The sequence below is a fragment of the Hemitrygon akajei genome, chromosome 9 (assembly GCF_048418815.1).
Source record: "Hemitrygon akajei chromosome 9, sHemAka1.3, whole genome shotgun sequence".
Taxonomy (NCBI): Eukaryota; Metazoa; Chordata; class Chondrichthyes; order Myliobatiformes; family Dasyatidae; genus Hemitrygon; species Hemitrygon akajei.
In genome coordinates, this window is record NC_133132.1 from 11,240,997 (window position 1) to 11,263,402 (window position 22,406).

Genomic DNA, 22,406 nt, shown 5'->3' on the forward strand with positions numbered 1-22,406 from the left:
GTCAGTTCACACTGGGGAGAGGCCGTTCACCTGCGCAGACTGTGGGAAGGGATTCACTCGGTCATCGACCTACTGGTACACCAGTCAGTTCACACTGGGGACAGGCCATTCACCTGCTGTGAATGTGGGAAGGGATTCACTGAATCATCCTCCCTACAGAGACACCAGTCAGTTCACACAGGGAAGTAGCGGTTCACCAGCTCAAAGTGTGGGAAAGGATTCACTTTGTCATTCATCCAAACATAAGGTACATCAGCGAGTTCACACTGGGGAGATGCCATTCACCTGCTTAGACTGTTGGAAGTGATTCACACAGTTACCTAGCCTACAAGCACACCAGTCAGTTCACACTGGGGAGAGGCCATTCATCTGCTCAGACTTTGTGAAGAGATTCTCTCAACCAAATGTGCATCCTTGAGTTCACACTGGGGAGAGGCCGTTCACCTGCTGTGAATGTGGGAAGTGATTCACTCAGTAATCTAACCTCGTGACACACTACTGGTTTCACACTGGGGAGAGGCCGTTCACCTGTTGTGAATGTGGGAAGTGATTCACTCAGTAATCTAACCTCGTGACACACTACCGGTTTCACACTGGGGAGAGGCCGTTCACATGCTGTGAATGTGGGAAGTGATTCACTCAGTAATCTAACCTCGTGACACACTACCGGTTTCACACTGGGGAGAAAGTTTCAATAAGCTGCATGCTGGATATTTGTCCATCACCGTTGCTGAATGCAATTTCGAGAGTGACTGTCGGTGCTGAACTCTGCAATTATTGCTGCTGCTCACCACACCCAGTTCTGCACCCTGGTCACTGGGCACGGGAGGAGTTTCTTCTGTTGCACATTCACCTTTAATGGGACTGGAGTTTAATATTCCGGGTCTGTGACAAATAAATCATTTCTATTTTAAACCCTGTCTCCGGTACTTAGTGAATTTATAACACACCTAGTGTACAGTAGAGAGTCAACTCAGGCCGGCTGGACCCTGCCAGTGATTCTGTTCCACGACAGACCTTTTACAAACGGTTTGTAAATCCTCCCCTGTTGTTCATCTCTCACTCTCCCTGTGGTGATGGGTTCCAAACAGTCACCACTCTGTGGGTGAAGAGGTTCCCCTTGAATTTTCTGCAGACTGAAGAAGTCGAGGAAAAGGGAATCAGCAGCGCGCGTGGCAAAGAATGACAGAGAAGCAACATTTGAAAGCAGATTGACAGAGGAAATCTTTCAGTTGTCTGACTGATGACACAAAAATGCCTCTGTTGAGGTGTTCCACTGGTCAAGGAACATGTACGTTTTGGGAATGATTTTATCTATTGAGGGAGTTCTTCCTGCTTGTTTATCCTGTAATATTATATCCAGATGGTTATTATGGATTGTCCTATCTGAAATAATGTATTGATTATCATATAATTTGTATGATTTTGACTCTAAAACCGGATCAGGCTTGAATTTGTGGTGTCTTTATGAAGTGATAAAGGGCATTCATGAATTTGTATTTTAAAGCAAGAGTTTGGTGAATGATATTTGCCACTTGATTGTACCTTTGTAAGTAATCAGATTGAGTTAAACTCTGCAGGATCCTGAAATGTAAACCATATAACCATGTAAAAATAACAACATCGAAACAGGCCATCTCGGCCCTTCTAGTCCGTGCCGAACGCTTACTCTCACTTAGTCCCACCGACCTGCACTCAGCCCATAATCCTCCATTCCTTTCCTGTCCATATACCTATCCAATTTTTTTTTTAAATGACAATATCGAACCTGCCTCTACCACTTCTACTGGAAGCTCGTTCCACACAGCTACCACTCTATGAGTAAAGAAGTTCCCCCTCGTGTTACCCCTAAACTTTTGCCCCTTAACTCTCAACTCATGTCCTCTTGTTTGAATCTCCCCTACTCTCAAAGGAAAAAAGCCTATCCACGTCAACTCTATATATCCCCCTCATAATTTTAAATACCTCTATCAAGTCCCCCTTCAACCTTCTATGCTCCAAAGAATAAAGAACTAACTTGTTCAACGTTTCTCTGTAACTTAGGTGCTGAAACCCAGGTAACATTCTAGTAAATCCCCTCTGTACTCTCTCTATTTTGTTGACATCTTTCCGATAATTCGGTGACCAGAATTGTACACCATCTTCCAAACTTGGCCTCACCAATGTCTTGTACAATTTTAACATTACATCCCAACTCCTATACTCAATGCTCTGATTTATAAAGGACAGCATATGAAACTTCACCTTCAGGGAACTATGCACCATTATTCCTAGATCATTCTGTTCTACTGCATTCCTCAATGCCCTGCCATTTACCATGTATCTTCTATTTTGATTAGTCCTACCAAAATGTAGCACCTCACACTTACCAGCATTAAACTCCATCTGCCATCTTTCAGCCCACTCTTCTAACTGGCCTAAATCTCTCTGCAAGCTTTTAGAACCTACTTCATTATCCACAATGCCACCTAACTTAGTATCATCTGTATACCCCATTTTCAACTGCACTGGAGCCGTGCATTGTATCAACTGTGTTTTCCCCGTAGATCTAATCGTGCATAGAAAGCATCCTGCCCATCAGAATTGGAGGCGTCACAGTTATTGACGTTTAGGGTCCGCTGGTCATCCGTTCTGGTGTGTGTACCTTTCCACATGCTCCGCGTGTCCCTGGTGTCACCAAGGTGTCTGTGCATTTTCTGTGGGAACTTCCGCATCTCCTCTCTGTGTCATAAGGTGGGTGTTGGGAGCGGACCCAGATGCAAGGCACAGACACTGAACTACCAGGAACAGGACTAGGCGTGAGAAGGAAGCAAGGAAATTGGGGAAGAAAGGACGCTGGAAATGACACAGGCCCAGGATGAGACAAGGATTCCGGGCCTGGGCTAGGACTTGACAAGGATGGCAGAACCAGGACATGGAACTGGGAACTAGGAGCCTGGGCTTGGACTCCGAGCCAGAGACTGGACAAGGACCCAGAACCTGGGTCTTGACTCGTGCTCGGACTCCAGAACTAGGCGGGGACAAGACGTTGCTACAAGATGAGGAGAGGCAACAGGACTGGACGAGAGACTCCAGGACAGGACAAGGGAACCCCAGCACTGGGCTGTGGAATGCGGATTTTACGGACCAGACCATGACATGTATATGACAAACAACATTGGACCCATTACAGATCTCTGAGGCACACCACTAGTCTCCAGCCTCCAAACTGACAAACAGTTATCCACCACTATTCTCTGGAAACTCCCATCCAGCCACTGTTGAATCCATTTTACTACTTCAATATTAATACCTAACGATTGAACCTTCCTAACTAACCTTCCGTGTGGAACCTTGTCAAAGGCCTTACTGAAGTCCATATAGACAACATCCACTGCTTTACCCTCATCAACTTTCCTCGTAACCACTTCAACAAATCCAATAAGATTTGTCAAACATGACTTTCCACACACAAATCCATGTTGACTGTTTCTAATCAGACCCTGTCTATCCAGATAATGTGATAGATTGTGTCTGGTTTCTCTTGGCATTTTCTACACTTACCGCCTTTTTCTTTGTATTTCATGTATTTTCGATATTTTTTCCTTTTGTTAACCACCTTGTCCTGTATTTCTGTAAGGAACCCCTCTGTTTCTGGGAAGAGGTCTCCAACTCTGTCAGGTGCTCGATGCTTCCCTGTCACCATCTCGTCTGCTCAGATCGTTGGGATGTCTCCCATGGAGGGTCATACTCATTCCACTGGTTAATGTTTTCTTCCATAGTGATGATTCATTTTTCTGAGTTGGCCTCTCATTTAGGTTTTCTGGTCTGTATTTCTTATCACGATTGCATATACACACATGGAGTGCTGAATCCTGGTCATTTTTGATGAAAATATATACTTAGAAGTTTTATCTGACTATTGTGTGAATTTTTTTTCATGTGTGTTATTTCTTTTCCTCCTTCTGTCCAAGGTTTGAGTGTAAATAGTGTTTTCTATAGTTTTATGAAGTTCTTATTTACCTTTGGAAATTTTACTGATTGAAATGGGACCAAGATATTTTTGTAAAAAAAAGTCAATGTTGGTATTGATGAAAGTGTTTATTGTCTTCGTTGTATTTGTTAACTGTTAAGCTCTGTTTGGCAGGTTTTTTTTAAGCCTTGAACTAAATTCTGTCAAAGGTTCTCCCTATTTCACACTACTTTCTATTTTCTTTGCTTGTTGATATTCCAGATACGTGGGTGTTAAGAGTCCCGATGAAGGGTCTTGGCCTGAAATGTTGATTCCCATCCATAGATGCTGCCTGACGTGCTGAGCTCCTCCAGCACTTTGTTTTCAGTTATCTAGACTTCTAGCATCTGCAAGTCGTCTTGTTTCACAGATACTTTTATGTTTCCTGAAGAACAAGCTGGTAGTGTGGTTGTGTGGCTTTGTTGGTATTAACTAAAATCATTAGAAAGAGGTGGCATAGGGTTGAAAGGTGTAGAATCTGTGGGTAGAATTAAGGAACAGCAAATGTAAAAAAAATATCATTGATGGGAATTGTATAGAGACCTCGAAACAGTAGTAAGTATGTGGTCCACAAATTACAATGGGAGATAGAAAATGCGTGCCAAAAGGACAATGTTACAATAGTCATGGGGGATTGTCATGCAGGTGATTAGGAAAATTAGGATGGTGTTGGTCTCAAGAGGAGGAATTCCTAGAATGCCTACAAGATGCTTTTTTAGAGCAGCTCGTGGTTGAGCCCAATTGGGGATCAGCTATTCGGGATTGGGTGTTGTAATGAACCTGAATTAATTAGGTCACTTATATTCAAAGAACCCTGAGGGGCAAGTGATCTTAATATGATCAAATTCACCCTGACATTAGAGAAGGAGAAGCTAAAGTCAGATGTGGAATAAAGAGAATTAGAGAGGCATGAGAGAAAAATTGGTCAAAATTGATTTGAGAAGAACACGGGCAGGGATGAAAACAGAGCAGCAATGGCTGGAATTTCTGGAAGCGATTCGGAAGGCACAGGATATACACATCACAAAGAGGAAGTAGTATTCTAAAGGTCAGGTGACAAAACCGTGGCTGATAAGAGAAACCAAAGACAACATAAAAACCGAAGAGATGGCAAAGAGAAAAAATTACTAGTAAGTTAGAGGATTGGGAAACTTTTAAAAAGCAACAGAATGCAACTAAAATAATTAAGAAGGGAAAGATGGAAAAATAGATGAGCTAGCCAGTAATATTAAAGAGGATACCAATTTTTCAGGTACATATAATGTAAAAGAGAGGCGGAAGTTTATATCAAACTACTGGAAAATGACGCTGGAAAGGTAATAATGGGGAGGGGATGCAAGGTGATGGCAGATGAACTGAATAAGTACATCATTCTTATCTGTCGAAGACGCTGGCAGGAATATGGAATTCCCAGATGTCAGTGGTCAGAATGTGTAAAGTGATGTTACTCAGGAGAAATTTCTTGGAAAGCAGAGATGGTCTGAAGATAAATGGGTCACCTGGACCAGTTGGTGTACACCCCAGGGATCTGAAAGTGGTGGCTGAAGAGATGTGGAAGCATTATCAATGATCTTTCAAGTATTGTTAAGGAAATTATACCCTAAGAAGATTCTTCCTTTGCTCCTCCCCCTCTCCCAACTTTACCTATCATCTACCACTTCTTCCACCCCTTTCACCCCCACACTCTTCCTCTGACGTCACATCTTTTCTTCCCAGTCCTGATGAAGGGTCTCGGCCCGAAACGTCAAATGTTTACTATTTCCCATATGTGCTGCCTGGGCTCCTAGGTTCCTCCAGCATTTTGTGTAGGTGTTGCTTGGATTTCCAGCATCCACAGATTTTCTCCTGTTTTTGAAAAAAAAACACAAAAGCTTGGTCATATAAAATAGCAAGAAAACACTATTGGAATAGTATTATTCCAATAGTATTCTAATATTATTCCAATATTATTATTCCAATTATTAAAATCTATTAGAATAGTATTGGAAAGCTTTTACATAACAAACAGGACCAAGTCAAGTCACTTTTATTGTCATTTCGACCATAACTGCTGGTACAGTGCATAGAAAAAATGAGACAACGTTTTTCAGGATGATTGTGTTACATGACACAGTACAAAAACTAGACCGGACTACGTAATAAAAAAACAACACAGAGAAAGGTACACTAGACTACAAACCTACACAGGACTGCATAAAGTGCACAAAACAGTGCAGGCATTACAATAAATAATAAACAGGACAGTAGGGCAGTAAGGTGTCAGTCCAGGCTTCGGGTATTGAGGAGTCTGATAGCTTGGGGGAAGAAACTGTTACATAGTCTGGTCGTGAGAGCCCGAATGCTTCAGAGCCTTTTCCCAGACGGCAGGAGGGAGAAGAGATTGTATGAGGGGTGCATGGGATCCTTCATAATGCTGTTTCCTTTGTGGATGCAGCGTGTAGTGTAAATGTCCATGATGGCAGGAAGAGAGACCCCGATGATCTTCTCAGCTGACCTCACTATCCGCTGCAGAGTCTTGTGATCCGAGATGCTACAAATTCCGAATCAGGCAGTGATGCATCTGCTCAGGATGCTCTCAATACAACCCCTGTAGAATGTGATGAGGATGGAGGGTGGGAGATGGACTTTACTCAGCCTTCGCAAAAAGTAAAGACACTGCTGGGCTTTCTTTGCTATGGAGCTGGTGTTGAGGGACCAGGTGAGATTCTCCGTCAGGTGAACACCAAGAAATGTGGTGCTCTTTACGATCTCTACCGAGGAGCCATCGATGTTCAGCGGGGAGTGGTCGCTCTGTGCCCTCCTGAAGTCAACAACCATCTCTTTTGTTTTGCTCACATTCACAGACAGGTTGTTGGCTCTGCACCAGTCCGTTAGCTGCTGCAGCTCCTCTCTGTAAGCTGACTCGTTGTTCTTGCAGATGACACCCACCACGGTCGTGTCATCGGCGAACTTGATGATGTGGTTCGAGCTGTGTGTTGCAGCACAGTTGTGGGTCAGCAGAGTGAACAGCAGTGGACTGAGCACACAGCCCTGGGGGCCCCGTGCTCAGTGTGATGGTGCTGGAGATGCTGCTTCCAATCCAGACCGACTGAGGTCTCCCAGTCAGGAAGTCTAGGATCCAGTTACAGAGGGAGGTATTCAGACCCAGTAGGCTCAGCTTTCCAATCAGTTTCTGAGGGATGATTGTGTTGAATGCTGAACTGAAGTCTATGAACAGCATCCAAACGTATGTGTCTTTTTTGTCCAGGTGGGTTAGGGCCAGGTGGAGGGTGATGGCAATGGCATCATCTGTTGAGCAGTTGGGACGGTACGCAAACTGCAGGGGGTCCAGTGAGGGGGGTAGCAGGATCTTGATATGTCTCATGACGAGCCTCTCGAAACACTTCATGATGACGGGTGTAAGTGCAAAAGGATGGTAGTCACTAGGCAGGGCACTGAAGACTTCTTCGGCACGGGGACAATGGTGGCGGCCTTGAAGCACGTTGGAATGGTGACAACTGAAAGAACACACAGGAGAGAAAAGATGAAATATTAAGGTAAGTGAGCCAATAATATCAAGTATCAGAAGTTGTTCAGATATATAAAGAGTTAAAGAGCGGCAAGAGTTGATATTCTACCACTGGAAGATGATGCAGGCGAGTTAGTAATGGAACAAAGAAACAGTGGCCGAATGTAACAAGTATTTTCTGTCAATCGTCACTGTGTGAGACACCAGCAGTATAAGGCCATCTGATATAGGAGCGGAATTAGGCCATTCAGTCCCATCGAGTCTGCTCCGCCATTCTAGCATGGCTGATCCCGGTTCTCACTCAACCCCGTGCACCTGCCTCCTCGGCATATCCTGCAATGCCCTGACTATTAGCTTCTGCCTTAAATGCCCCCACCGCCATCAGTGTCAGAGAATTCCATTGATTTCTCTGTTTGAACATCCTCTGGACTCTTTCGAATGACAACACACGTTTTCTGAGATATTGGTCCCAAATACTCAAAGTGCGGCCTAAGTAGTGTCTTATAAAGTATCAGCATTATCTCCTTGCTTATATATTCTATTTCACTTTAAATAAATGTCAGCATCGCATTTGCCTTCTTTACCACAGGCTCAACCTGTAAATTAACCTTCTGGGAGTCTTGCCCGAGGACTCTATTTCCTTCTGTATTTCTGTTGTTTGAACCTTCTCCACAATCAGATAATAGTTCACTCTTGTTCCTTTTGCCAAAATGCATTAATGTACATTTCCCAATATTGTATTGCATCTGCCACTTTTTTGCCCGTTCTTCAAATTTGTCTGTGTCCTGCTGCAAATCTCATTGCTTCCTCAGCACTACCTACCCCTCCACCTATCTTTGTATCATCCGCAAACCTTGCCACAAAGCCATCGGTTCCATTATCCAAATCACTGACAAACAATGTGAAAAGTAACGGACCGAATACAGACCCCTGAAGACCACGAGTCACTGCTAGACAACCAGAAAAGGCTCCTTTTATTCCCACTCGCTGCCTCTTGGCTGTTGGCCTTTCCTCTATCCATGCCAGTATCTCTTCTGATTTTTATCCTGTTAAGCAGTCTCATGTGACACCTTATCAGATGCCTTCAGAAAATCCAAGTTAATGATATCCACAGCCTCTCGTTTGTCCATCCTGCTTATCACTTCCTCGAATAACTCTAACAGATTTGTCAGGCAGGATTTCCCTGTACAGAAGCTAAGCTGGCTTTGACTGATTTTATCATTAGTCTCCTTGTACCCCAAATCCTCATCTGTTATAATAGACTCCAACACTTTCCCAGCCACCGAGGTTAGGCTAATTGGACTATAATTTGCTTTCTTTTGCCTTTCTCCCTTCTCAAAGAGTGGGGTGACATTTGCAATCTTCCTGTCCTCCGGGACCATGTCAGGATCAAGTGATTCTTGACAGGTCATGACCAATGCATCTGTAATCTCTTCAGCAACCTCTCTCAGGACTCTGGGATGTAGTCCATCTGGTCCAGGTGACTTATCCACTTTAAGAACCTGAGTTTGCCTTGCATGTTTTCCTTTGTAATCGCAATGGCATTCACTCCTGCTCCCTGACACTCACGACTCTCTAGTGCCCTGCTAGTGTCTTCCACGGAGAAGACGGGTGAAAAGGAGCTATCAAGTTCATTTACCATCTCTTCTCCATTTCCCCATGAGCATAATTTTCCAGTGGTCCAATAAACTCTTGACTCCCGTTCGCATTTTTATAATGGTTTATATCATTTTCTAATTTTCTCTCATATTTCAGCTTTCCACTTCATATAGCTTTTTTTCAGTTGTCTGTTGTTGGATTTTAAAAGCCACTCAATTATCTAACCTCCTACTCATCTTTACTACCTTATATGCACTTTCCTTGGCTTTTATACAGTCCTTAACTTCCTTTGACAGCCACGGTAGCCTAGCCCTGTTGTTTGAGAACTACTTCTGCGGGACATATCTATCCTGTGCATTATGAACTATTCCCAGAAACGTCAGCTGTTCCTGCTCTGGTATCATCCCAACCAGTATCCTTCTCCAATCCACCTGGGGAATCACCTCTCTCATGCCTCTGTAATTCTCTTTATTCCATTACGATACTACACATGTGACCTATGCAAATTGCAGTAGGAATTCAATCATATTATGATCACTGCCTTCTGATGGTTCCTTTACATTACCCTCCGTAATAAAATCTGTGTTATTACACAACACCCAAGCTAAGATAGCAGTTCCCCGAGTAGACTCAACCATCAGCTGCTCTAAAAAAACATTTCGTAAGCATTCAATACATTCCCTCTCTTGCGATCGGACACAAATCTGACTTTCCCAATTCTCCTGCAGACTGAAGTCGCCCACTACAATTGTGTCTTTAAATGTATTACATAAATGTCAAACACTCAGGAGTATCTGGGGCAGAAGTGAGGATACATGCTTTCACTGTATCAGAGTGAAGGTGTTTTGGAAGTTGAAAAGCCTGAAGGTAGATAAGACTCCTGGACCAGTAGGTGAACACCCCAGGGTTCAGAAAGAGGTAGTGAAGGCATTAGAGTCATAGAACACCACAACACAGGAAAATGCCACTCGGCCAATCTAATCCGTGCCAAAGCATTAATCTGCCGAGTTCCAACAACTTCCACCTGGACCATAACCATCCATATCCTTATCATCCATTGACCTAAACAAACTTCTCTTAAAGTTTGAAATCGCCCCTGCCACTTGCTCGGGCGGCTCGTTGCACTCTCTCTCCCTGCCTCTGAATGAAGAAGCTCCCCCTTAGTTTTATCTTAAACTATGAGTAATGATCTATCACGAATCACTAGATTTTGGGACGGCTCTGGCAGACTGGAAAGTTGCAAATGTCACCCCACTCTTTAAGAAGAGAGGGAGGCAGAAGGAAGGACATTATAGGACAGTTAGTCTGACCTCCGTGGTCAGGAAGACGTTAGAGTGTATTATGGGTGAGCTTTTGGGTACTGTAATTGGGGACGCATGATGAAGTAGGCCAAAGTCAGCAGGATTCCTTCAGAGGAAGCTGTGTCTGACAAATCTCTTGGAATACTTTGAGGAAATAACAGGCAGGATAGATAAAGCAGAGGCAGTGGATGTTGTTTGCTTGGATTTTCAAATGATCTTTAACAAGGTACCCCATTCAGGGCTTATTGAGAAAGTAAAGAGGCATGGGATCCAAGGGGACATTGCTTTGTGGATCCAAAACTAGTTTGCCCACAGAAGGCAGAGTGGTTGTAGACGGGTCATATTCTGCATGGAGGTTCTTTGACCAGTGGTGTGCCTCAGGGATCTGTTCTGGGACCCTTACTCTTCATGATTTTAAAAAATGACATGGATGAGGAAGTGGAGGGATGGGTTAGTAAATTTGTTGCTGACACAAAGGTTGGGGTGTTGTGGATAGTATGGAGGGCTGTCAGAGGTTACAGCGGGATATTGATAGGATGCAAAACTGGGCTGAGAAGTGGCAAATAAAGTTCAACCCAGATAAGTGCGAGGTGGTTAATTTGTTAGGTCAAATATGATGGCAGAATATAGTATTAATGGTAAGACTCTTGGCAGTGTGGACGATCAGAGGGATCTTAGGGTCTGACTCCAGTGGATATTGAAAGCTGCTATGCAGGTGACTCTATGGTTAAGAAGGCATACGGTGCTTTGGCCTTCCGTGGAATTGAGTTTAAGAGCCGAGAGGTAATGTTGCAGCTATATAGGTCCCTGGTCCCTGGTACTTGGAGTAACTTGCTAAATTGTGGTCGCCTCACTAGAGGAAGGATGTAGAAACGGTAGAAAGTGTGCACAGAGGATATACAAGGATGTTGCCTGGATTGGGAAGCATGCGTTATGACTGAACTCGGCCTTTTCTCCGTAGAGTGACGGAGGATGAGAAGTGACCTGATAGAGGTGTATAAGATGATGAGAGGCAATGATTGTGTGGATAGTCAGAGGCTTTTTCCCAGGGCTGAAATGGCTAACATGAGAGGGCACAGTTTTAGGGTGCTTGGAAGTAGGTACAGAGAGGATATGATGGGAGTTTCATACGTAGTGCGTGGAATGGGCTGCCAGCGGCAGTGGTTGAGGCAGAGACGACAGGGTCTTTTAAGAGTCTCCTGAATAGTTACATGGAGCTTAGAAAAATAGAGGACTATGGGTAAGCCTAGGTAGTTCTAGGGTAAGGGACTGTTCGGCACAGCTTTGTGCGCTGAAAGGCCTGTATTGTGTTGCAGTTTTCTATGTTTCTAAGTTGCTGCATGTGAGGATGCTTAAAAAGATCACTGTTCATGGAATTACAGGAAAGATACTTGTATGGATCGAAGAGTGGCTGACTGACAAGGGAGAAAGAGTCAGAATAATGTGGGCAATTCTGTTTTGCTGTCGGTAACTAATGGTGTTCCGTGGGGGTCAGTATTGAGACCGCGTCTTTTCATGTAAAATCTGAATGATATGGATGATATAATTGATACCTTGGTGACGAACTTTGCAGTGGATACAAAGATAGGTACGGGACAGGTAGTTTAGAGGAAAGCGGAAGTCTGCAGAAGGATTTCAACAGGCTTGGAGAACAGGCAACGGAGTAACAGATGAAATACAGTGTATGCAAGTGTATGGTCATGTACAATTGGTAGAGGGAATAAGGGCGTAGAAAAAAAGTAAATGGGAGAAAATTCAAAAATCAGAGGTGCATAGGTACTTGGGAGTCCTTGAGCAGGAGTCCCTAAAGGTTTGCTTGCAGATTGAGTTGATTAAGGATGACAACTGTAATGTTAGCATCTAAGAGCGAGGATGTGATACTGTAGCTTTATAATGCATTGGTCAGATCGCTCTTGGTGTGTTGTGAGCAGTTTCCGACCTCCTATCTGAGAAAGACTTGCTCGTATTGGAGAAGGTCTGGAGAAGGTTCACGAGAATGATTCCAGGAATGAAAGGGTTGACGTATGAGGAGCGTTAGACAGCTTTGACCCTGTACTCGCTGGTCCAAAAGAAAGAGAAGGGATCTCATTGAAACCTATTAAACATTGAAAGGCCTCGACAGAGTGGCTATGAAGAAGATGCACCCCACACTGTGTGAGTCTGGGACCAGAGGCCACGGCCTCAATATATAGGGTATCCACTGACAGCAGAGATGAGGAGGAATTTCTGTAGTCAGGGAGAGGTAAATCTTTGGAATTCATTGCCACGGACGGTGTAGAGGCCAAGTCATTGAGTGTATTTTAAATGGATGTTCAAAGATTATGGGGAGAAGGCAGGAGAATGGGGTTGAGAGAGATAATCAACTGGACAGGAAGGAATGGTGGAGCAGACTCGATTGGCTGAGCAGCCTCTGTCTCATATCTCATGGCTCATGGTCTGGAGAAGAGGCTAGTGAGGTTGCATTAGGGTTAGGGTATTGTTAGGGTATCCGCGCCTGGATTATTGTATACAGTTTTGTTTGTTCTGCTATAGGAGAGAGGACGTTGAGCTGGAATGAGTGCAGAGGGGATTTACAAGAATGGTGCTGGTACTCGAGGGACTGAGTTCTGGAGAGAGGTTGGGCAGGTTGGGATTCACACCTTGAAGTGCAGAAGTTTGAGGCTGACATTACGCATGTGTTCCAAACCATGAATGTACAGAAATGGAGAATGTGCTCAGTCCTTTTCCCCACTTTTGTGGAATCAACAACGAGAGGGCGCCGGTTTAAGGTGACGCTGCAGCCTGCTGAAATGTTTATTCAAGATTCAAGGTTGTTTAATTCCATTTCCAGCAGACAAGTGTAAATGAGATCGAAATAATCATTACTGCGGCTGCAATGCAGCAGGAAAACACAATAGTAAAAACATATATTCACAGCTTATATACTGTGCACGGATTGATTGTCTGTCCATAAAGTGACGCTTGGCATAAGATGCCTGCAGATAAGATGACAGACGGGAGCTTATAAAGCAGAGGTGTTAGGTGGTGTGGAAGGGTGGGTTATTGGGAGAGATATTTATCAGCTTTACTGCTGGGAAAAGTAGCTGTCCCAAAGGCTGGTTGTCCTGGTGAGGATGCTGCGTAGTCTACCCCCTGATCGGAGTGGGGCAAACAGTCCATGAGCGGGATGGGTGGAGGTAGATTATGAAAATCAGGTTGGTGCTTCATCTCAAAAGAGGGAATTTGGAAAATACCAATGAGATGCCTTTTAGAATAGCTTGTAATAGTGCCCACTAGGGAAAAGATATTTCTGGATTGGGTGTTGTGTGATGAACCACATTTGATTATGGAGCTTATGGTAAAGCAAACATGTGGACGCAGTGTTCATAACATGTTAGAATTCACCCTGCACTTTGGGAGGGGAAAGGTACAACAAGATGAATCATTATTAGTGGAGTGAGAGGAACTATGGAGGCACGGGGGAAGAGCTCACCAAAGTTTATTGGAAGGGGACACCAGCAGGGATAATGGCAGAATAGCAATGGCTGGAGTTGCTCAACTTGACAGCCTCAGGATTGAGGAGAAACACATCATATTCCACCTGCGTAGCTCCAACCTGAAGGCATGAATATCGATTTCTCCTTCCAGTTAAAAAAAAAAATCACTGCCCTTCGCCTTTCCTTCTACTCTCCACTCTGGCCATTCACCTTTAAAGTTATGTAAATATGATGTTACCATTCATTACGAGAGGACTATTCGTAAGGATACAATGTTGAGACGTCATAAGGCATTGATTCAACCACCCGGACTATCATGAGCAGTGTAGGGACTCATCTCAGGAAAAACGTGCTGGAATTGGACAGAGTCCAGAGGAGGTTCATAAAAATGATTCTGAGGCTGACAGAGTTAACACATTTGGAGCATTTGATGTCTCTGGGCCTCTATCTAATAGCGTTTAGTAAAAAAAAAGTGAAGGAGGCTCTCTAAAACCGAAAAGCTGAGAGATAGAGTGCATATAGAGAGGATTTTCCTGTAGTCAGGGAACAGGAGAACACACCCTCAGAATAGAGGGACCTCCATTTAGAACAGAGATGAGGAGAAATTCTCCTGTTGTGTATTATGATCTTGTGCTTATTCAACAAGACCATGTATGATCTAAGCTCCTGTGTCCATTCCCCTCGCTCCCCTTAATTAATTATTTATCTCCACCTCAAGAATACCCAGCCAACCGGCCTTCACACCCTCTGGGTGTGCACTCAAATAGATAGATACCTCATTGATCACAAAGTGAAATTAAACAGGAGATATAAAATTCCAGGCATTTTCACACATCTACATTTGAAAAGAGCATCCCTTATCAAACACCCAGCCAGGCTCTATAATATGAGAGATTATTTCTCCTATTGATAGCAGCGATGCTCTATCTAGATGCTCCACAAATACCCTATCGCTTGTAAATATGTTCTAAATTCAGGGCCAAATCATCTCACCTCTGCTGGTAAATCATCCCATGTATTACACTGGTAAAATTGCTCTGTCTGGGTCCATAGCTACTCTTAAGATTTCATTCTGCATGGGGATAAAAACCGTGCATAGAATTCCAGCTGTGGCCTCACTAACACCCTGTACAATGGTGGCTACACCAGCCCATTACATAATCTCCACTCCCTGTGCGGTGATGGCCAGAATACAATCTGCCTTTTGAACTACTTGATGCAGAATCACGACGTGGTCATTAGATTTCCTTCCTCTGTTTCTGTGCTATCAGCAGATCTGGACACCCCACGTCTCGCTCCCTCCTCCAGGTGATTAAGCAGTGAACATGTTTACTGAGCATATAAACATGTACCATAGCATGTCTGTAGGGTTAGTACTCTGCTCTGGGTGTAAGATGTGGGAATCCCGGGACTCTTCCAGTATCCCAGATGGCCATATCTGCGCCAGGTGCACCGAGATGCAGCTTCTGACAGAACGTGTTAGGGATCTGGAGCTGTGGCTTGATGACCTGTAGCTTATAATGGAACGTGAGCAGGAGATAGATCGGAACTACAAGGAGTCAGTCACCCCGAGGCTGCAGGGGTTAGATAGGTGGGTGACTGTCAGGGAAGGGAAGAGCTCAGATAGTAGAGAGCACCCTTGTGGCCATCCCCCTCAGTAATCGTTATCTCGTTTTGGATGCTGTTGTGGGGGATGACCTGACAGAGGACGATAATGGTGATCCGGTCTCTGGAACTGAGTCTGGTTCCGTGGAACAGAAGGGAAAGAGGAAGACGAGGAATGTAGTAGATATAGGGGATCCCATAGTGAGGGGAACAGACAGCACGTTCTGTTAGCCTGATAGAGATACCCGCATGGTGTGTGTGTTGCCCTTAAGACATTTGTTTAGCTTTATTACATTTTCGCTTTAGTAATTCGTTTGTAATTATTTTCTAGTTAAAGTTAAGGTTGTTGAAAGTAAATTCATTGTCTGTGATGTAGCGCAGCATGCGATGACGTCACACCCGGTTTCGCTGCATCTTGTGGGAAAATACCGGTTTGGAGAAACAGGAAGGAGGGGGCTTATGTGTGCAGGATCAGCGTGAGAAAAGTTTCTTTCTACGCACTAAGAAACATCACAGAAGCAACGCCATAAGTTCATAAGATAATCGATATGTTGAAGTGAAAATGTTACAGCTGATTCTGTTAAAAGTAATGACGGTTGATAAAGTTTATTTTCTTTGCTATTGAAAACGTTGCTGGATAGTTTTTGTGAAGTGTATTTAAAACCAGTTGATGGGGTAGGTAGATTCTGACTGTATGTTGTACTATAATGTAATATAGTTTGTTGTAGTTTTACTTTTACAAGTATTTATGATGTAAATGTGATGCCAAGAAGGAAACAAATACTGTATATATTTTGTATTGTTTTATCAACAGTTTTCACCATACGTTAATGTGGAAGAGTGAACATTAAAAAGTTAATCTTACTGGGATCCTGCCTTAATGACTACAGTTTACCTCGGTGTTTAGTTCAGTTTTTACACCTGCATGAGAACACTACAGTGAAAAGGCGGCATTGCCAGGTATTTCAACAAGTGCTATGATGGCATCGTGATCCAGTGTCAAGTTGTTGCCATCCAGCGCCAGGAGCAGTAGGGCATCAACAAATAAGGCTGCCCTCACAAGAGCTAAAGCAGAAACCACCAAAGTGCAAGCGTCATATGCTGAACAGGAAGTAAAACTGAAAATGGACAAGGCTGCCAGAGAAGCCAAAAACCAGTTGGAAAGGGTAAAGGTATGTAACACTTACCCAACAGGCTGGTATATGTCTAGGGGGAAAGGAGATCCAGCCACACACCAACTCACCTCCCGTACACGCAGGTGCTGTGAGAATCGAGTTTATGCCTCGCGCCGCTCACCGTATCAACTTCACACCAAATACCGATATGACATACACTTTATAGAACATTAACTAAAGAAGTATTAGGCAATACAATATATATATATACAAGGAAAGAAAAAAACAAAAGGCGCCAACTTATCAAAGTTCAGTCAGTGTAGTGCACATCGTAGGAGCTCAATCAACGAATCATCCGACAGCCACGTTGTCACCCCTGGGACCACCCGGTGGTCTTACGAGCTGTCTAGCGCCAGTCGCGGTGGTCCTACGAGCCGTCCAGCACCCTTCCACCTTCCTCGTCCGTCTCTCCTGCCGACTCCCTTCACCCCCAAGCCCGCGCAACCCCTCCCCCACGTTCCCAGTCTCACAAAACACAATAACATTCCCCATTGATTAACAAATGAATACAATTACCATATCAGCCATTCTAAAGCGAAACAACGGCGAGAGAAACACTTATCAGACAAAAAAAATTCCTACTCGTAACAAACCAAAGAAGCCCTTTTTAGTAACATACACCGGACATTGTACAGATAGAAGCAGAGTTAGAAGTCCTGGCGCTACGCCGAGAAGCCGAAGCTGCCAGGGTGGAAGCAGAAATATTAGAAAGCGCTGAAGAAATGCATGTTCTGGATGACGTAAAATCTACTTCAGAAAGGACCAGATTGGAACGCATAGCGACTACGTCCGATCTCAAATGGACCAGAACATTCGTTCGTCCTCTCCATACTAATTTGCTAATGTCCCATTTCATGAGGAGTCAAAGAGAAGTCCAATTGCATCGCATCCATCTGAGGAAGACAATTTACCCTTGCAACTTTGCGACAAACTCGAGAATGAAAGGGCTGAGGACAAATACTTCTCGACACCAAACTTACCAGATTTGGTGAGAGAAGAGGCAGAGGCTGTAGTCAGAACAGCAAATCCCACAACGAACGTACACCCTCAGTCATATACCTGCCGACATATTCCCCCAGCCAGGGTACCACTTGCAGTTGAACCCATGGCACAGTATTTAGCACGACGAGATCTCGTCACTTCAGGACTATACCAGTTTGACGATAAGCTTGAAAATTACCGTGCATGGTACTCCTCATTCGCCAACGCTATAGGTGGAGTCCAGATCGAAGCAACCCAAGAGTTGGATCTTATGACAAAATGGCTGGGAAAAGAATCATGCGAACAGGTGAGACGCATACGTTCAGTGTACATCAACAACCCCAAGCTAGCCTTACACAAAGCATGGGAGAGACTTCGGGAGTGCTATGCAGCCCCTGAAATTATTGAAATGGCACTATTTCGATGGCTGGAATATTTTCCTAAGGTGTCAGCCAAGGACCACTCTAAATTAAGAGAACTCGGAGATCTACTCATGGAGATTGAAGGCGCTAAAGAAGACGGCTATTTAACTGGCTTGTCATATCTAGATACTTCATACGGGATTAGACAAATCGTGGACAAACTTCCATTTGGGCTGCAGGAAAGGTGGGTGTCTGTTGGCTCAGAGAACAAGGAAAAGAACGATGGTCGATTTCCTCCCTTTAAGTATTTCACTAGGTTTGTGTGCAAGGAGGGGAAGAAGCGAAACGATCCGAGCTTCATGAGTCAAGGTAGCAGTACAATTCACACCAAGCCAGTTAAATCCACTTCGGATAATTTTACCGTCAATAAACCTGTCTCAGTGCGTAAAACTGAAGTCTCCACAACTAACAATGACCCTAGCAAGAATTGTCCATCGCATAACAAACCCCACCCCCTCAAAAATGCAGAACGTTTAGAAAAAAATCCTTTGACAAGAGAACGGCTCTTCGTAAAGGAAAAAAAATGTTCTAAATGTTGTTTCTCTACCTCTCACCTTGCTAGAGAGTGTACGAACCCTGTGAAGTGCTCAGAATGCAAAAGCACTAATCACGATGGGGCCATGCATCCCGGCCCGTTACCACAAACTGACAAAGCTCCTTCACCCTCACAAGAGGACGGCGGGGAGGGAGAGGATCACTCCAAGACAACTGTTGGCAGCTCGAGCTGCACAGAGGTTTGCGGTCAAGGTCAGTCAAGCTGTTCTTTTTCAAAGATCTGCCTCACTAAGGTATACCCTAAGGGAGCCAAAGACAAGGCCATCAAAGCCTATGTAATTCTGGACGACCAGAGCAATCGCTCACTAGTCAGACCAGAGTTCTTTGACTTGTTCAACGTAGAGATTATTCAGTTCCCATACTATCTTAGATCTTGCTCAGGCAGCGTAGAAACATATGGCAGGAAGGCAGAGGGCTTCCAGCTCGAGTCACTGGATGGTAAAGTTGTCATCTGTCTCCCTCCGCTCTTAGAGTGCAATGAAATTTTGAATAACCGCATCGAGATCCCGACGCCAAGCTCAGTCCTACACCAGCCGCATCTCCACCACATCACCAAGCACATCCCAGAACTGGATCCAAAAGCAGAAATACCCCTGCTACTCGGAAGAGACGTTCTCAGGGTGCACAAGGTCAGGCAGCAGGTCAATGGACCACAGGACGCCCCCTTTGCCCTACGCCTGGATCTGGGCTGGGTGGTGATAGGAGAGGTGTGCCTTGGCAATGTACACAAACCGACAGTTAACACAATGAGAGTGGCCACCATTCAATTTTTCAACCCTGCACAAGCTTTATGTGTATCAAGGAAGCACAACAGGGCTTTAACAAGCGTAGTAAAGTAACCGAGAAGACACTGGGACAGACAGACAGACATGCTCAAACTGAACATGATAATAAACTTGCTCCATCAGCAGAAGACGCCATCTTCTTAAAAATAATGGACACCAAGGTCTTCAGAGACGAAGCAAATAACTGGGTCGCCCCACTACCATTCAGAGAACCACGCCAGCGCTTGCCAAACAACAAAGAGCAGGCAGTCAAGCGGTTCACGTCTTTGCAACGAACCCTGAAAAGGAAACCTGAGATGCAACAACAATACGCAGCATTCATGGAGAAGATCTTCGCTAATGGACTTGCTGAGGTAGCACTGCCACTGAGAGGAAGTGAGGAGTGCTGGTACCTCCCAAAGTTTGGTGTTTACCATTCACAAAAGCCCAATCAGATCAGGGTGGTCTTTGACTCCAGTGCCCAGTGCGCCGGCATCTCCCTCAATCACGTGCTCCTCACAGACCCTGACCTGAACAATACCCTCCTCGGGGTCCTGCTGCGCTTCCAGAAGGAGAAGGTCACAATCCTAGCAGATGTTCCACTGCTTCTTAGTACAGGAAGACCATTGCAACACCCTCCATTTCTTATGGCACAAGGACAATGACATCAACAAGGAAGTCATTGAGTACCGGATGCAAGTTCATGTTTTCGGCAATAGTCCATCACCAGCCGTGGCCATCTATGGGCTGCGAAGAGCCATCAGAGAGCACGACGATGACACCATTAGGTTTGTGGAAAGGCAATTCTACGTTGATGACGGCTTGATATCGCTGCAGAAAGAAGCTGAAGCAATCGATCTGCTCCGACGTACACAAGCCTCACTCGCTGAGTCAAACCTCCGCTTGCACAAGTTCGCATCAAACTGTCAGGCAGTAATGGAGGCCTTTCCACACGATGACTGTGCTCCGGCAATCAAAGACCGAGATTTAGATGGAGAAACCAGACCCACACAAAGGAGCTTGGGCCTCCTTTGGGAGATTACAACTGACACATTCATGTTCTCCCTGCCGACCGTGATCAAGCCATTTACCCGCCGTGGAGTTCTCTCCACTGTCAACAGTGTTTTCGATCCCTTGGGTCTACTGCCGCTGGTTACGATCCAGGGAAGAGACCTTCTCAGAGAACTTACCTCTGAGCTCTCCGACTGGGATACTCCCCTACCAGAAGACAAGCTAAGCAAATGGGAGGATTGGAGAGATTCACTTAAAGATCTAAAACAGCTTCATATCCGACGTAGGTACACTGCGACCTCACTCACCGAGGCAGCGCACAGAGAATTGTGCGTGTTTTCGGATGCGTCAACCAAGGCCATCGGTGCTGTGGCTTACCTGAAAGTAGTTGGGAAGGATGGTCAAGTTGAAGTAGGATTTGTAACTGGTAAGGCGAAGCTCACTCCTCAGTCTGAGCCGACAATTCCAAGGCTTGAACTGTGCACAGCTGTCCTGGCTGTGGAAATGGCGGATCTTATCCAGGACAAGCTGGACCTAGAGCTGGACAATATCAAGTTCTACACAGATAGCAAAGTAGTGCTTGGTTATATTTAGAATGAATCAAAACGTTTCCATGTTTACATTCATGATAGAGTTCAACGTATCCTCCTGTCATCAAAGCCTGAACAATGGCATTATGTACGTACCGAGGATAACCCTGCAGACCATGCATCGAGATCCTTACCTGCATCCCGTCTGGCACAGACTTCCTGGTTCACCAGACCCTCCTTCCTGCGTCAGCCACTAACGGAAAAAACTCAAACGAGCGAGACATTTGAGCTGATTGAACCCGAAAGAGACTCGGAAATTCGGACGCAAATACAAACAGGAGTCGCCTACCTGGAAGAATCAATACGAACCACCGACCGCTTTCAGCGTTTCTCCACCTTGAATTCCTTAGTGAGAGGATTTGCATTCCTTATTCACATGGCCAGATCCCACAAACACCTCATCTCGAAATAGTAAGTGCAAGGGATGGCACAAATGTGACTTACCTCGCACTGCGGACGAATTGGCCCAGGCAAAGGACATCATCCTTAAAGCAACTCAAAGAGCAGCCTTTGCAAGGGAGTTTTCAGCCCTCCAAGCTAATAAACCAATACCAAAGGACAGCCCTTTGAGGAAACTCAACCCGATCCTGAAGAACGATCTCATTTGCATTGGAGGCCGGTTAATACACTCTCACCTTTCAGCTGCAGAGAAGAGCCCAGTAATCCTGCCCGAAGACAGCCACGTGTGCTTACTGCTCATACGCCATCACTATGAACAGGTAAGGCATCAGGGCTGTCACCTGACAGAGGGAGCAATCAGGGCAGCAGGACTGTGGATCTTGGGAGGCAAAACACTGATCAATTCAGTACTTCACAAATGTGTAACCCGCAGGAAACTGCGAGGGAAGCTGGAAGCTCAACGTATGGCGGACCTCCCACCAGAACGCCTCAATGCCTGCCCTCCTTTTACATATGTGGGGCTCGATGTATTTGGTCCCTGGACAATCAACACTAGACGCACCAGAGGAGGACAAGCAGAGAGCAAACGGTGGGCCATCATGATCAGCTGCATGAGTTCAAGAGCGGTACACATTGAGGTCATCGAATCTTTGGATACATCCAGCTGCATTAACACTCTCAGGCACTTCTTTGCACTAAGAGGCCCTGCAAAACAGTTAAGGTCTGATTGCGGAACGAACTTTGTTGGAGCGTCCAAGGAGCTCGGGATGGACAAAACAGTGCAGAGGTACCTCAGTCAGCAGTGATTCAACTGGGAGTTCAACACACCACACGCCTCTCACATGGGAGGCTCATGGGAGCGGATGATTGGCATCGCCAGAAGGATCCTTGATTCAATGTTTCTGCAGCAACGCACCTGACTGACTTACTTCATTTCCCTTCGTTCACACTCTGGCCTTTCCCCTCACCTATTACCTGCCCGCTTGTACTCCTTTCCTTCCCACACCATTCTTATTTTTGCTTCTGCCC